Genomic DNA, 16,406 nt, shown 5'->3' with positions numbered 1-16,406 from the left:
GATAACCACCTCCGTCTTCCTTGTCTACCAGCGTGACACCCCCATTAATAATTAAATGGCCGGTCATGCTTCTAGTAGCATTATGGAAATGTACCATGGTTTATTTAGTAGATAGGTACAGGCCTATCATTTGTGTAACCACAGTCTAACTACAAATAGCCAACAATGATTAAACTATAATTAGTGTAGCATAGCCATCATTAATTAGTGGTTAACAGTTTAACAAATAATTAAAAAAAAATTGTAGTAAACTTGATTATTTTTTGGAAAAGTGGACTAACTAGACGGAACATGAAAAATGTGAAAGTTTACTTAAAGAAAGTTGAAGCAGCACTCCCTTGTTTACTCGAGTTCCTGTAGAAAATCATTAATTTGCTACATATTTAATGACATTTAGCGCACGACTGAACTCGTTTGAACTGTTCTTGAGATGGTTCCTGCATCTCGCTTCTTATTGAGCTAAAGCGAAATCCCTCTCGATGGCATAATGAAAGCTGTGGACATTAGAGACCACCTACACACCTCAAGGGAAGCCCTGATGCCTGCCGGAAGTTCACACTAGATTGACACGGCGGCCGTCTATCTGCTTATATTACACACGCTCTGGAAGCAGTCAACCCTGGAGTCTCGCTCCAGCTGACAGCTTGAATTTGTTGAGGGGTTTGCTGTTTCCATACGCTCCTACCAACAGAGTGTCATGGGAAGTGAGATGTAAAGCTCTGAGATCCTCCAGCAATCAGCCAACACACTTTTTCTTTTTTTTTTTGAGATTATGCTTTTCCGATGAGATAAATGACAGCTGAGAACAGCAGGGGTTCCTCCTTTTGGGATTTTTCAAAGCAGAGCAGTCGAGTATATCAGAACATGTGTCGTAGGCAAAATATTAGCATATTGTGAGGGTTTTTTCCGTAAATGTGATTGTTCGTGGCGTTCTCAAAGAGCTCCATGATCTCGGGTTCACATTAATACGAAGCGCTATAAATTATGAATCGACTGTAAACAGAAATGGTCAGGGTTTGTCGCTTTGGCACGGACTCTGTGGACCACTAAATCAATCCAAAGCACAATGAAAAATTAATGCCAGCTTGAAGTGTTTGAACCACTGTGCCAACAAAATCTTTGAAATATGAACCGTTTTAGAGCATATTTCTCGGTGTGATGTGCAACGGTGCGATTTTTAATGTCCTGAATGTGAGGGCATTTCATTTGTAGTGCGCGTGTTGTTGTATAACGACAGTTGTCAGTGGAGATGCAGGTTATATAAAAGATTTGAGTCAGATTGAAATTAATATTTATTCAATATTTATGAATATTCAGCATTTATGAATAATTAACTGGTTGTGCAATGTTGTATGTCTTTTAACTTTGCAGTGCGGCTCATTTTCCCTACTCAAGCATACATTTTTTAAAACTTGTACCTATGCAAAAGTTAGCCGCAGTTAAAAACCAAAAAACTTTTACACCTTTTCAGGTGTAGGGTCCAGCCAGTTAGTCCAATGACGGTGTCTACTGGTGGACGAAGGTTCACTGCATGTTGGTTTTTCCAGTGCACAATGTTGATTTACTTTAAATTTAACTCATATCTGACTTCAATTTTAGTATGAGGTGGTTTAGAATATTAATATTTATCCTTGTTTAATCTGACTCCAGTTATAAAACATTGATACGATTGTTTTGTTTCTTTTAATATTACTTTAAATTATGATTAAGTATTCTCTTCGATTCGTATTTTATATTATTCTCGTTTATTTGGATTCTTATAACATCCTGAGTCTTGTACCGGCTGAGTATACATTCTCTTAAACACAAGCATGTCAGTCTTGATCATTAAACAGAGGCGATTAACCACAATTCTAAAAAGGCAGAAAGCTACTTACTCAGTTTAGAATATTAGTTATGTGGTCCCCATAGATCTGCTATCTACTAAATCAAAGCAAAACTATTTAATCATACCATAATCATTACTTACATAACTATTAGTAACTCAGAGTAATCACCATGTGATTTAAATAGTATTATAAGTTTAGAGATAAAGGCTTACCCACATTTAGATTGATCTCAACATTCCTTTGTTGTTCTAAACAGAAAATCCATTATTGGCCTTTTACAGTCTAAGTGTACTTGAATTAATGCCAATGTGTTAGTCGGAGCTCTAAGAACATCGTATAGCGTGCCACGCTGCTTCGTCTAACGTGTTTTAGTGCGTTACTAACCTGTACAGAGGCTTGTGGTGTTATGGATTTAACATAATCTACTAGAGATAACTCAAACTCTGTTTAAATAATTCAAAACATAAAAATTTATTAGTTAGGTAATGTGTATTATGCCAATTCGTTCAGTCAATTCATAAACAATCGGTATAAGACATCAAATTATTAAAAATAAACCCAAGATTAAAAGATGCATACCTGACTTCCAAATATACATAACATGGAACATAAAGTTCCAAGCTATGGGCTGATCTTCTGAACATTGAGAAACTTTCCAGTAAGTAGTCAATCCAGGAATCTCACCCTTCACAGTGGTTCAAACAATACCTAAAGTTATATATCTATTGTTTTGATGATGCGATACAAATGCAGGTAGATTTCAACTTTGGTGGGTTAGATAGACAATCTCACAAGCTACTTTGGCAGGTTAAAAATAATTTTTAAATTGTTGTTTTCTTAAAAACAGGGTTCGACAGTATAAGGAAGGCCCAATATTCGTGCAAACGAGATCTTAGTATCGAGAAGTTAAATAATTATGATCACGCGAGCAGAAGAAAGCAAATGAAGCTGATGTGATGGGCGCGACTGCTTAAAACGTGTGCGCGCTCCCGTTTCCTTTCGTGAACCAACCGTGTCTGGAAAAGCAACTGTGATCGGTTCTCTTTCTTATAGACTAGACAGAAAAGTGATGAACATGCACCCACAGTCCTGCGGCTTTCAAGAGCTCAAAATTTAGTTTTTTTTTTTGAGCAGCACCGGTTGCTTTCGCTTTGAACAGATTATTAATTGTCCTAAAGTTAACCGTGTGCATATGATCATCCTTTCATTATCACACACGGTATGTTTTTCACCTGCTTTTATTTGCTTACGGTTTTATTTGCTTTTATTTTTGTTAAAATAGTTTAATTAATTTTTTTTTTTAAATATTGCTTTAAAGAGAGTTCAATTCTTCATTTGTGTGTAACTGGTGATCTGAGAAACTTTAAGACAGGACAGATTTCTGTGCATATTTTTGATACATGACAATTTTTTTTTATTGCTTTTTCTTTGTTTTTTTAATAAATGTTTTGTTAAATAAAACGTATAATATACAGCTATATTTTGCTTGTTTTGACATTTAAAATTTGTGGCTAAGAAGTAATTGTTGGGTCAGAGATAAATTTGATATATCCTTAATTTCGAGCTCTGAAAAGTCACTTGAAATAAAAACTAATTCCAATATAACACTATGAAACCATGACCTATTGGCTCATGCTAACTAAGCAAGCTCACACATGAAACACAAAAAAAGTGAAATGAATGAGGAGGCATGTGGACATAACACAAATGTAAATCAAGTATTTTCAAATACTTAAAGTAAAGTCAAATTTATGCATGTAAAATATATTTTCCCAACAACAAAATTATGGCTAATGAAAATGCAGAGTGGCTAGTAACGTTGGAAAACTACAAGCTACAGTGGCCAGTGATCAATAAAGTTAATGTCAAGCCCTGATTATGTCTATTTCTGAGAGAATGAGACCACTGTACCAATCGCACTGAGACATTTTAAATGATATTAAACATGATAGATAAAGTCACTTGGGTTGATTTAGAACATTTAGACTTTGAAATGAACATTCTGTGTGAGTACAGTATGTAGAGAGGGTGTGTGAACGGGAGTTGCAGGGATGCTTCAAATGTAAATGAAGGAAAGGAGGGGAGCTGGTTTTCCCGCATTCCCACCTGCTGCGTTGTGGAGCCAGTTGTTTCTGTGTTTCCAGCTCATATTTGAATTGTCAAAGACATCAAAGTATTTGTGGTCTCAAGTCTTACACAGGCAAATAATGAGTCAAGTTTATACTGTCAAAAAATGAACCCCTCCACAGGGTTACAGGGATTCAGGTGTTTTTTCCTTTCGACTGTAGTGCCCTGCGAAGTGGACATCACAGAATATTCCAGTCCGATCTCATGATGAAACATGACTACTTGCATATTGTCAGAAAAGTGACCAATTATCCAGTATATGTTTTACGCAGCGGATGCCCTTCCAGCTGCAACCCATCACTGGGAAACATCCATACAAATTCATTCACACACATACACTACGGTCAATTTTAGCTTACCCAATTCACTTATAGCGCATGTTTTTATACTTGTGATGGAAACAGAAAAACCCGGAAGAAACGCACACGACCATGGGGAGAACATGCAAACTCTACACAAAAATGCCAACTGACCCAGCCGAGGTTCAAACTAGTGACTTTCTTGCTGTAAGGCGATTGTGCTACCCATTGCACCACCATGATGCCACTTAAATTATTCATTAGTGACTACATCAAAAAGTGATGACTTGCCATGCGTTGAATATTCAGCCATGATTCCAGTCAAAACTTTGGTCAATTCATAGGGAAAGCTGCATATGTAAACCATGTTATGCTGAATAAACCTTCCAGTTGAATATTCTAAAATTGGTGATGTGAACTTGTATATGCAGCTGGGAAAATAAGTATTGAACACGTCATGGTTTTTCCTGGTAATACTATTTCTAAAGAATCTGTTGACATGGAATTGTAGATTTTGGTAAAAAGCAAAAAAAAAATTATAATTTGTATTTTCAGTTGGAATTAAGTCAGGTGATTGGCTGGGCCATTCTACAGCTTGATTTTCTTTCTCTGAAAGCATTTGAGAGTTTCCTTGGCTGTGTTTTCGAATCATTATCTTGCTGAAATTACCACTCTGGTTTCATCATCATCCTGCTAATGTAGATGATGGACTAAAGCAGCGAATATTAATGTACAATGAGGAAGGGCATTAATGTACAATGAGGAAGATGTGCTGAAATACTACTGAGAGATTTCAGCTGCTGTCTGGGCTTTCACTGCCTTTCTACACCTCCCTTTCTTCATGTGTTCAATACTTTTCCCCTATGATATTTCATTTTAATATACATAGCTTGATTTGTAAACTAAATAAATTAGTTTTTCTGCATATATGGGATTTATTTACTTTTCACCGACATCTGGGGAAGATTTCAAGTCAACAGCACCTTCAGAAATATGTTTTCTGAGAAAAATGGTGACTTCTTTAATACTTATTTTCTCTGCTGTATATGTCACATATGTATCACATATATCCCTTGATATGGATGGCTTTCCCAAAGTTAACTTACCTCTGAAGCTAGAGAAAAGTTTGATCAGTACGAATCCCATACAACACGGTTCAACAATAAAAACTACAAAAGATATAAATGGCCTATTTGCTTTGTTACATTTGCTATGTAAATAATACACTGATTAGATTCATAGTTTGACTGAATGCAAAAAACAAAACAACAACAAAAAACAGTTTAACACAGTTTTAACACAGTAATACAGAGCAGCGCGTCGTAGTGCTGCATGTTGATGTATTTGCTATTCAGTGTTTGGACTTTCAACAGTGAAATTTAAACCACCCTGAACAGAACTAGGCGAGGCAGTGGCGCAGTAGGTATTGCTGTCGCCTCACAGCCAGAAGGTCGCTGGGTCGCTGGCTTAGTTGGCGTTTCTGTGTGGACTTTGCATGTTCTCCCTGCCTTCGCGTGGGTTTCCTCCGGGTGCTCGGGTTTCCCCCACAGTCCAAATACATACGGTACAGGTGAATTGAGAAGGCTAAATTGTCAGTAGTGTAGGAGTTCGTGTGTGACTGTGTGTGTGGATGTTTCCCAGAGATGGGTTGCGGCGCGAAGGGTATCCGCTGTTTAAAAACTTGCTGGATAAGTTGGCGGTTCATTCCGCTGTGGCGACCCCGGATTAATAAAGGGAATAAGCCGACAAGAAAATGAATGAATGAATGAACAGAACTAAACTGAACTTCAACTCTAAAAACTGGACTAACACGTTTTTAATTTACATTGTAAAAGCACTATAGAAATAAACATGAACTGAAATGAACAGTTTTTTAAAGAATAAAGCATATTTACCGTGCTGCCTTGGGAGAGGGTTCTGAGCTCGGGATAGACACCAAAGCTCATGTTATTCTCTTTATCAAAAAAGGAGAGACGATGGGGTTTGATTGAAGTGTCTAGCCCGGCCCCAGAACACTCCCCCTTAGAAGATAGTGTTTAAGAGGTGAGGTATTGGGGTATATGGAGGGACGCTAAATTCGTGAGATAAAGCAGGTAGGACAAATTTTATATTTATGGGGGTTTGGTCTAATGCTGATTGGATAATGGAATTATTGTCAATGATTTGTTAAAAATGTTGAAACATCTGCGCATGCCCCACCCGAAATTTGTTTGATAAAACCAACACAGGCTCATTCTGAAAACGTAGTCCCATATATGTTTCTAGAGGCTGGAATTATATAGCCAGAGGTACGTATGGCTGCATTTCAATTTTTTCAAAAGAACGATACGAGGCGGTGTGATGCCCTTTCCTTTTTGAGCTTACCAGCTGACCGCTTACCTCCATGTGGACGGCTTTTCCACTCTAATCAGTTGGTCCACTTAGCTCATCATGTACGACAGCGGATTTGAGACATAGAGAGGAGATGACCACGATAACGGGGTTCAAGTCTGGTGAAGCATGGCTCCAGAAATCAGGTAAGACAAAAACTGAATTTAAAAAATAAACAAAGAACATAGTGAGAATGTGGTAAAATCCAAAAAAATTTTTTTTTCTTTTTTTGGGTGGCTTTTGTAAATTGTTGGTTGGGTTTAGAGAAGTAAGTGGGTGGGTGGATCAATCAATGAAATAAGTTGGGTTTAGGGAAGGAGGATGGTGGGTCAGTCGATTGGTCGGTCAGTCGGTCAGTCAGTCGACAGTGGCCTCTTGTGGGTTTACGCGAGAACAGCAGGCAATCGCGAGAGAAATTTGAAATATGTAAAAGCGTACACATCGGCTTCTTGTGGATTCACGTAAACAAAAACAGCAAATTATGTACCTCCTGTGACGTATTTCGCAGGCTACAGAAACATACTTGGGTCTACGTTTTTAGAATGAGCATGGGTTGGATAAAACATCACTTAATTTCCGAATTTCTGCAATGCTTCTTTAAATTAGTGTAAAAAAAATGTTGACACCGTCATGTTTATCTGCTGCTCAGAAATCTGAAAATGCTTCTGAGAACATTTTTGTGCCCTCTATCTGCATGAAGTAATATAATAAGACATTGCCAGTAACTTTGTTTTGGAGAAAACTAAAAACCCTCTTTAGCGCCACTTACTGGTCATTTCCCATTACTTTGAAACTGTTGTTAATCGCCAAAGAAGCAACTTTGCAACAATTATGTAGCATTCGGTTGTACAAAATATATAAAACGTTAATTTTGTAAGGGATTTTAAATAGCTAAATCACCCAAAACAACCCAAATATAACTGCTTAAAATCTCCTTCCCGCTGCTTACCATTGAATATCTTGTGTGAAATTGCTTCCGAGTTGGTTGATATGAGAAATCACACAAAGATACGCACCCATTAATTGTGCTAATTGTAAGTAATCTGCTGTTGATGAAGATCTCGGGGATGTTTGCTTCTGATAACAGCGCGCACACCGTCCATGATAATCAGTTACATCCGTCAGCACATCTATCCGATGCTGGAATCAGGGACATTCACGACAAATGTCAGCCATCATTCATCATTGACATTAGATGAAAAACAAAAAGAAGCCAATGTGAGCTTGTCACTGAGTTACAAAGGGTTCATATTGTGTGAATGATCCTCTGAGGCAGCAAGCCATTTAGCCAGAAGTAACAAATGGCCGCATGTGGTTGTTGTAGGACCTAAAGCTTGTTTACTATGTATTTTAAACCCATACAATGGTATGAGGATTATAAGGGATGTTTCTTTGTTTGTTTTTTTAAATATGTGTGGTGACACGGTGGCTCAGTGGTTAGCACTGTCGCCTCACAGCAAAAAGGTCCCTGGTTCGAGTCCTGGCTTGGACAGTTGGCATTTCTGTGTGGAGTTTGCATTTTCTCCCCATGTTCGTGTGGGTTTCCTCCAGGTGCTCCGTTTTCCCCCATAATCCAAAGACATGCGCTATAGGTGAACTGAATAAACTAAAATGGCCTTAGTGTATGTGTGTGAATGAGTGTGTATGAATGTTTTCCAATACCGGGTTGAAGTTGGAAGGGCATCTGCAGTGTAAAACATATAATGGATAAGTCGGCGGTTCATTCTGCTGTGGCGATCCCAGTTGAATAAAAGGACTAAGCCGAACGAAAATGAATGAATGCGTGTTTGAAAATAGTGCAGGGGTCTGTTCCTCGTCCGCTTTTTCAAGACCCTTTTATAGCCGTTTTGCTATCATGAAAGCGAGTCCTTCTCAGCTTCTACACCTCAAAACAGATCAACACATTGATTTTTCCATTCGGACATCTCCCGGAAAACACAGCCATTACTGATCAGAGAAATTGTGCAGTGTTGCTCCTTAAAGGAGATGGGCTTTAAGTGCTGGTCTTGGACTGGCTTCTCAGTACGGTTCAACTTTGGCAAACGTCCACAAACATCCATTCAGGTCCAGAATGGAGTGGAATTGTATTTGTTTTGTGTGAAAGTAATCCTGCATCGCTCACTTCTACAGCTGCTTGTTCCTGTGGTGCTTTGTAGTTAATTTATATTTTGGCAGATCGGGGGCTAATTTGTATGAATTTATACAATTTCAGTCTCAATCCATATGTATTAGTCACTAATTTGCCTAAACATAAAATAGTTGTTTTCCTGTGAGATTGGACTGGCTTTTCATTTCATGGAGCTGGTCTGTGGAAAATAGAGGGATCATATATGATAAAGAAAACCTTAAACCCTTTCATGAGTAAGGTTTAAATACTCACAGTGCATCATTTTAAAGTTTCCACAGCGAAGTGCAAGTTTATCAGGACACATTACAGCCCTGATGATTAATTTTTGTATTGTTTCTTTTTCTTTTTTTTCTTTTTCTACATTTATTAACAAATGTACTCATTATATAGTAAAATATTAGATTTTCTGATTCTCTAATATATGCAAGAACATGTACTACGTCAATTTAACAGCTTGATAATGGTCATATGCCGGGTGATGGGAATCTCCATGTTAGTCTGCAGGGAAGCGTTTGGAGCTGCTGGATTTATAACACGTTAATTCATCAACTTCTTCTGAAATACATTAAAGTGAATGGCTGAAGTATTTAGTTCAAACACTGGTCTGTAGTTATGTGTTGAGCTTGGAATAAAAATAGGTTTATGGAATTATATGTTGTAATTTTACTTGAATGGGGTGGCATGATGGGGCAGTGGTTAGCACTCTTGCCTCAAAGCAAGAAGGTTGCTGGTTCAAGTCCCGGGTGAGCCAGTTGGCATTTCTGTGCAAAACATTTGCATGTTCTCACCGTGTTAGTGTGGGTTTCCTTTGCGTGCTCCAGTTTTCCCCACAGTCCAAAGACATGTGCTATAGGTAAATTGAATAAACTAAATTGTCCATAGTGTATGAGTGTGACTGAGTTGTGTGTATAGGTGTTTTCCAATACTGGGTTGCAGCTGGAAGGGCATGCGCTGCATTAAACATATGCTGGAATAGTTGGTCGTTTATTCTGCTGTGGCAATCTCTGAAAAAGAGACTAAGTCATAGGAAAATGAATGAATAAATGAATTTCACTTGAAGCTTTTCCTACAGCTGTAGATGAAGAGCTACGCAAACATCGAAAAACGATATCCTTATTGACCGATTAAACCAAATAAAAGTTGAGTGGAACATTATTATTTTTTCTGCTTGTTCAAACTAATGATTTCAAATGAGCTGAAATAACACAATTATTATTATTATTATTTTTTCAGACAACCTAATTGTTATGTTCAACCTACTTAAATTTGTGAAAAGTTAAATGAATTTGTTTTGGGACAAAATGATGGAATTGTGTGAAACATAGCATTTCTTTTAACAGGGTAGCCTACTACACTTGCACCTAACTAGAATAATTAGGTTAACTAGGCAAGTTATGAGTAATTAGGCAAGTCATTAGCTATGTTTCCATCCACTTATTTTTATGCGCATTTCAGATATGCGCATAAAAAACAGTTGATGGAAACCTGAAAATGCGTATACTTTTTGAAAATGCACATAAAAAAACATTCGCTCATAACTGAGTAGGATAAACTTTTCCCAGTATGCGCATTATAAAAAGTCATGTGATTTCGTTATAAGAGTCATGTGATGATAAAAATGTCTGTGAATGGACAAACCAGCAGGCTGAGCACACTGTAAAACATCTGAACTGTTGTTTTGGCCATTCTAAAATGTTGTAACCATTTCCGTATTAGTATTATTATATTTTTAATGACCTCCAGAGCTGTCAAGAGCGTCTGTGCACCACGTGTCATGGTTTTAAACGCCACCACGCGTTCATTGCGTGTCAGCATCGTCTTCTGAGATGCAAATCATTTATTAAATAAAGAAAAGATTGACGCAGCTCCTACCACAGCAAATTCCATTTTTATTTGACACCAGATAAACAGGAAGTGACTTTTTTGTTCTCTTTAACTCGTTGGATGGAAACGCTGCTTTATTCACACGCATTCTTTTATGCAATATTCTGCATAATATTATTATTCAATATATTGCGCATAACTTTATTTAGCATTTTTAGATGGAAACAGCTATTGTATAACAGTGATTTGTTCTGTAGGTTATTAAAAATATATATAGCTTTAAAGAGCGAATAATATTGAACTTTAAATGTTTTTTTATTATTTTTATTATTATTGAAAACAGCTTTTATTCAAGGCTAAATAAGACTTTCTCCAGAAGAACAACATATTATAGGAAATTACTTTTAAGCATCTTTGAAAAATATTAGAAAAAAAAAATAATTCACAGGAGGACTAATAATTTTGACATTTTTGATTTTTGAGTTATGTATTATGTGCCAAATTATACGATTATGCCAAATTGTTCATTTGTGTATGATGTGTTTGTATCCCATGTTAGAGGTGGCCCTTCATGTCAACGTTTTTCAAATATTCTTTTTGTTCAAATGAGATTGTAAGAATTTGTGTGATTTGGTCACTAGTTGGACAAAATGTAAAAATGTAAAAATGATTTTTTTTTTTTTTAAAGGCATTATATTAACTACTGAATTTGCCTAAAATGTACATTTTCATACAACGTGCTTAGTGACTTTGTCCAATGTGCCAAACTGTATGTTTACGTACAATTTGCTTAGTCCTAGTATTTAAAAATTGTCTATTCTTTATTACGAATTCCAGACAGTTGTGCATTAGCAACCTTTTTACTTTATGCCACTATCAAAATATAACACCAAATCTTCATTCAGAAATTCAAAACATGCACAACATATCAGATTAACTCAGCAGGTCAGGTCTTTTCCATTTCATTTGTGTATCAATTGCTGTTTTTTTTTTTTTTTTTGTACAATGAGCATCATGACATTGACTCCAATATAAAGTTCAGAGGTTTATATATTCATCTGCTGCTCCCATTTACTGTGTGAATGTGTCTGAGCTAATGAGGTAAGCAGGTTTAGCTAAATTGACTGAGATTCGTCAGGGCGTTATATTTGCAGGGTCGGGCAGCCTTGCAAGGAAAAAACGCTCTACCTAATCTGACTTGTCGGACATTTCAATTAAAAGGTGCACTTACTCACACATCAGGTCTTGTAAAATTATTTGCTGAAACAACAGTCTGTTAGTATTTAGGCGGTACAAAAGATGGTTTATATGGGTGTGTTGTACATGTCCCAACATGCCCCAGATTCCTCAATCCTACATTAAACAACCCTTACACTACCAAAGCACAGATGTCCAGATTTACACTAGATAAAGTGAAGAGTTGTTTCTGAATAACTTAAAAAAAAAAAAAAAAACGAAGATAGGGGAATGAAGAAAAACTGGGCCATTTAATGGAGGCTTTGGTTTATCGATGTTTGTTGATGTAGGACCAGCTGTGATCAATTATTGCACGCGATCCTCTCAAAATTACTTTTTAAATCTTCACACAGTGGCGAATGAAAATTTGTGAATGATATGATATTATATATAATTATTTTTTTATATATATTTGCCTTAATATATTTAAAATGAAAGATGTGTACATAATAGCACACATAAAAACAACACAATACTGTAGCTGAAATTATTCACATAACCAACTGTGTGGTTACCTGATGATCTGGTTGTTCATGAGTCTCTTGTTTGCTGTGAACAGTTAAACTGCCTGCTGTTCTTCAGAAAAAGCCTCCAGGTCCTGCAGATTCTCGTTTTCCAGCATCTTTTGCATATTTTGAACCCTTTCCAGCATTGAGTATGATTGTAAGATACATCTTTTGAAACTGAGGAACACTGAGGGACTCGGATGCAACAGATACAAAAGGTTAAAGTGTTCATTGATGCTCCAAAAAAAAAAAAAAAAAAAAAACTTGATGGGTGAAAACTCTGTTAAAGATCAAGGTAAATTGTACCTAATTTGTCTTCCGGGAAACATGCCAGTATCTTCAGTTACCCAGCCTCTTGAACATGACTTTTGGATGATCTTTTTAAAATGATTCCCATTTTCACAGATTCTGTAAGGGGTTCCCAAACAATCACAGTGTATTAACTCTACAGCAATTGAATTCTTGATTTTGATTGGCTGATTGAACAATGTAAGGTGTGCCATTATTGTCAGATAAACGCACAGCTACAGAATTTCCAGGTAGCTTTTGATGACATTACAGTTTTGTATCACCATTCACTGAATTATCTAATGCTATCTCATGGCAGTTGGTAACCTTTTTGATTTAGTGGCTTATTTGTATGAAATCGTACGCTGTCATTCGTACAATTTAGTACGATTAGCTTATCCGCCGATGACGTTTGGGTTTAGGGGTAGGGTTGGGTGCCGCGCCTCCTTTTTAAAAAAACGCACATTTTCATACTCGTGTGAATTAGCCACTACACTGACAAAACGTAAAATAGTTACGTTTCCTCGTTAGATCAGGCTGAAATTATTTCACAACTTCACCGGTCAAAACTCACAGCAAAACATAAAGCTTTGAACAAAATGCAAAACAAATTAAATTTATGAACAGGAACTGTTCGAGATAAAATACCTGACAAATGTCTTGAAATACAACATCTAAAATGTGTCTTTAGGCATGGAAAATGTAGCATAAGTGGAATATATATTAAAACATAATATACAATATATATTACATACATACAATATATAATAAAAATATTATTAAACAATTAGAATTATCATATTGTATCAATTATATTTTATTTGTGAGGGATATCCCTGGGGATATTACGCCTGATTAACATCAGCAATAGCGTTAGCTGCAGCAGATAAAAATAAGGCCACAACCGAACAAGGAGGATGATCTCCAAGTAGTTCAAAGTCTCCAATATTAAATCAAGAATAGTTTTGTGCTTTAAACATCGTGCTCACCATTCTCATAAAGTAAGGTTAATATTAAATTAAACAAATTAACAGTGATTAAATAAAAAATATATGGTTGTAAGACTGTTCCACTGTATTTGTGTTGACAATATGCTTATGTTTATATAGTTCCTGTTGGTGTGTGTGCACCATTGTGTGCAATATTTGTATGCTTACAACCACCTCTGAGCATAGTGGAAGTCACAAGTCACTGGAGTTGTTATTTTAGAGGTCTTGGGCTGAAAAGTTTGAGTACCCCTGCTGTAGAAGACCTATTGGAACCTGCAGGGACCCAATATTCTCATAGAAATCAGTCAAGTTTGGTGAAGGAAAAATCATGGTTGGGGGTTACATTCAGTATTGGGGTGTGAGAGAGATCTGCACACTGGATCAACAGCCTGAGGTGTCAAGACATTTGTCCTGCTTGTTACATTAAAACCACAGGAAAGGGCAAATTCTTCAGCAGGATAGCGCTCCTTCTCGTACTTCAGCCTCCTAATCAATGTTTCTGAAAGCAAAGAAGGTCCAAATGCTCCAGGATTGGCCAGCTCAGTCACCAGACATGAACATTATTGAGCATGTCTGAGGTAAGATGGAGGAGGCACTGAAGATGAATCCAACAAGTCTTGATGAATTCTGTGAGTCCTGCAAGAATGCTTTCTTTACCATTCCAGGCGACTTTATTACTTTGTTATTCAAGTCATTGCAGAGATGGACGCAGTCCTCCAAGCTTATGGAAGTAATAAACAGTATATATATATATATATATATATATATATATATATATATATATATATATATATTTTTTTTTTTTTTTTCCCACTGCACCATGATTTGATATTCTATGTACATTATTTCTGTTAAGTGCCAAGACTTTTGTCTAAGCAAAGTCAGACGTCACTGTCCTAATTAAATAATTTTAAAAAAATCGAAGGCATGATCACGTTTTAATTTAGGAAAACAAGCATAATCTAGAGGCCTTTGCCTTTCATTTCAGCCTCTTCTGATAACAAATGATCAACCAGAAGTGAAGTTATTATTTGTTGTTCTTAAAACTTGGATAAACGACTTTATAAAGGTAGTGTACATGGACAAATGACAAATTCTGAAAAAGTCAGAATTGCGAAGTACATTCACAACTGAAATTAGTAGTGCTGACATGTTTCCATGTCTAAAAATGACCACGCAAAGAAATTACCCGCTACTGTCCCTCAGTGAGAATTTCTCTTCTTCAATCTCATTGCAGTGCTATAGGCTTTCAGCAGTGTTGGGGCATTCATCATACTCGTGTACTCGCTATATTTCTGGAAACACGTCTCTGGGTCCAAGCTTTCGGCGACCCACTCCATCATACTGGACATCAGAGTTCTTTTCCCAGGTTCACTTTTCACACGTTTAGAGCAGCACAGGTTTTCAATACTGATCAGTCACAGCCTCTTTCCTGTTCATTCATCACTCGCCCCCAGTTATTTTTCTTTTCCCCCTCTCTTGGTTTCTCTCTCTGGTAAATCAGTGGGACAAAGTGTTGTGGATGAAGTGTGCTAATCTTTCTCTGTGATTGCAGCGGAATGAAAGCTGCTTCTGTTTGTTATATTCTCTCGCCCTTGGCCCCGACTTTGATTCCTATTAATTGAGGGAGATAAATGCTTAACAACAGATGAGGATTTAACGGATTGCGATGCACTGGAATTGCACATTGCCGAGCGAATTGACTTCTGTCTAGCAAGAAAGTAATTCTTAACAGACGGCTTTAGGGTCTAAAGCAATGAGGTCCTGGAAATCTCCTGATACTCGGAACAATTTGCACTTTTTTTAGTGGTGCTTTTTCACATTTAGGTGTGGATTTATATATTGTCCGTGTGACTCACAAATGGTCTGTCTGAGTTATTTAAAGACATACATTTGTTTCAGTTCATAAAATTAGAAAGATATAGACTTAATCACGTCCTGTTTTTAGTGCTTATATTTATATAATACAGAAGTGACATGAAGGCTCAAGTCAATTCTTCCATCTTTATTATAGAGGAAAAAAAATCCACATCTTCAAAACAGTCATATTTCCCCCTCAAGTCAAAGTCTGTTTTAAACAAATTTCCTAACACAGGCCTGACTCGTTTGTGCCGCAACAATTGTTATATTGTGAATCTCGAGTGCTTTGTATGAAGGGAACATCGAAATATGGTTACCTGTAATTGATGCGTAAACTGTGCATCTAGCACTTATCGTCATCACTCGAATGTGTGGTTAATTAAAATTAGACTGACAAATGAGTAATGAAAATGATAAATAAACCCTTCAAATGTAGCCAGCGTCAATTTAATTGGATTACTCTCGGCTAATGTGTTGTGAAGCCCCCCCACTAATTATATATTTTGACCCAGAGCAACACTATCTACTTTATCATTAACGCATTAGTCTTCTGTTCCGTCTGGGGACTGATTCTGGGATTTTTCAAGTCTCATTTGAATTTAATGAGTACATAACGGTGATTTGAATGTTGATATTGCTCCATAATGTTTGGAAATTTGCATAGATTATGCAAATTATGACAACAGAGACATTTTTAATTTCGGAAATTATGGGAGCAACTGTCTGTAGAAGTCAATCTGAAGTCAATTATTACCAATAATGCCCATTTCATTAGATTCACAACCTTGCACCAGTACCACGCCGAGACATTTTCCAGAGAGCATCGACTAACTTATGTTTAGTACTTGCTATTTGCGAATTCTTTAAAACCAATTTCATGTTAAAATGATTCCTAAATATGCATCATCACCCTTTCAAACAATCAGTCGAGTGACACTGGAACAGAACAC

This window comes from Danio rerio, chromosome 22 (genome assembly GCF_049306965.1).
Source record: "Danio rerio strain Tuebingen ecotype United States chromosome 22, GRCz12tu, whole genome shotgun sequence".
Classification (NCBI taxonomy): domain Eukaryota; kingdom Metazoa; phylum Chordata; class Actinopteri; order Cypriniformes; family Danionidae; genus Danio; species Danio rerio.
Note: the sequence above shows the minus strand (reverse complement) of the source record.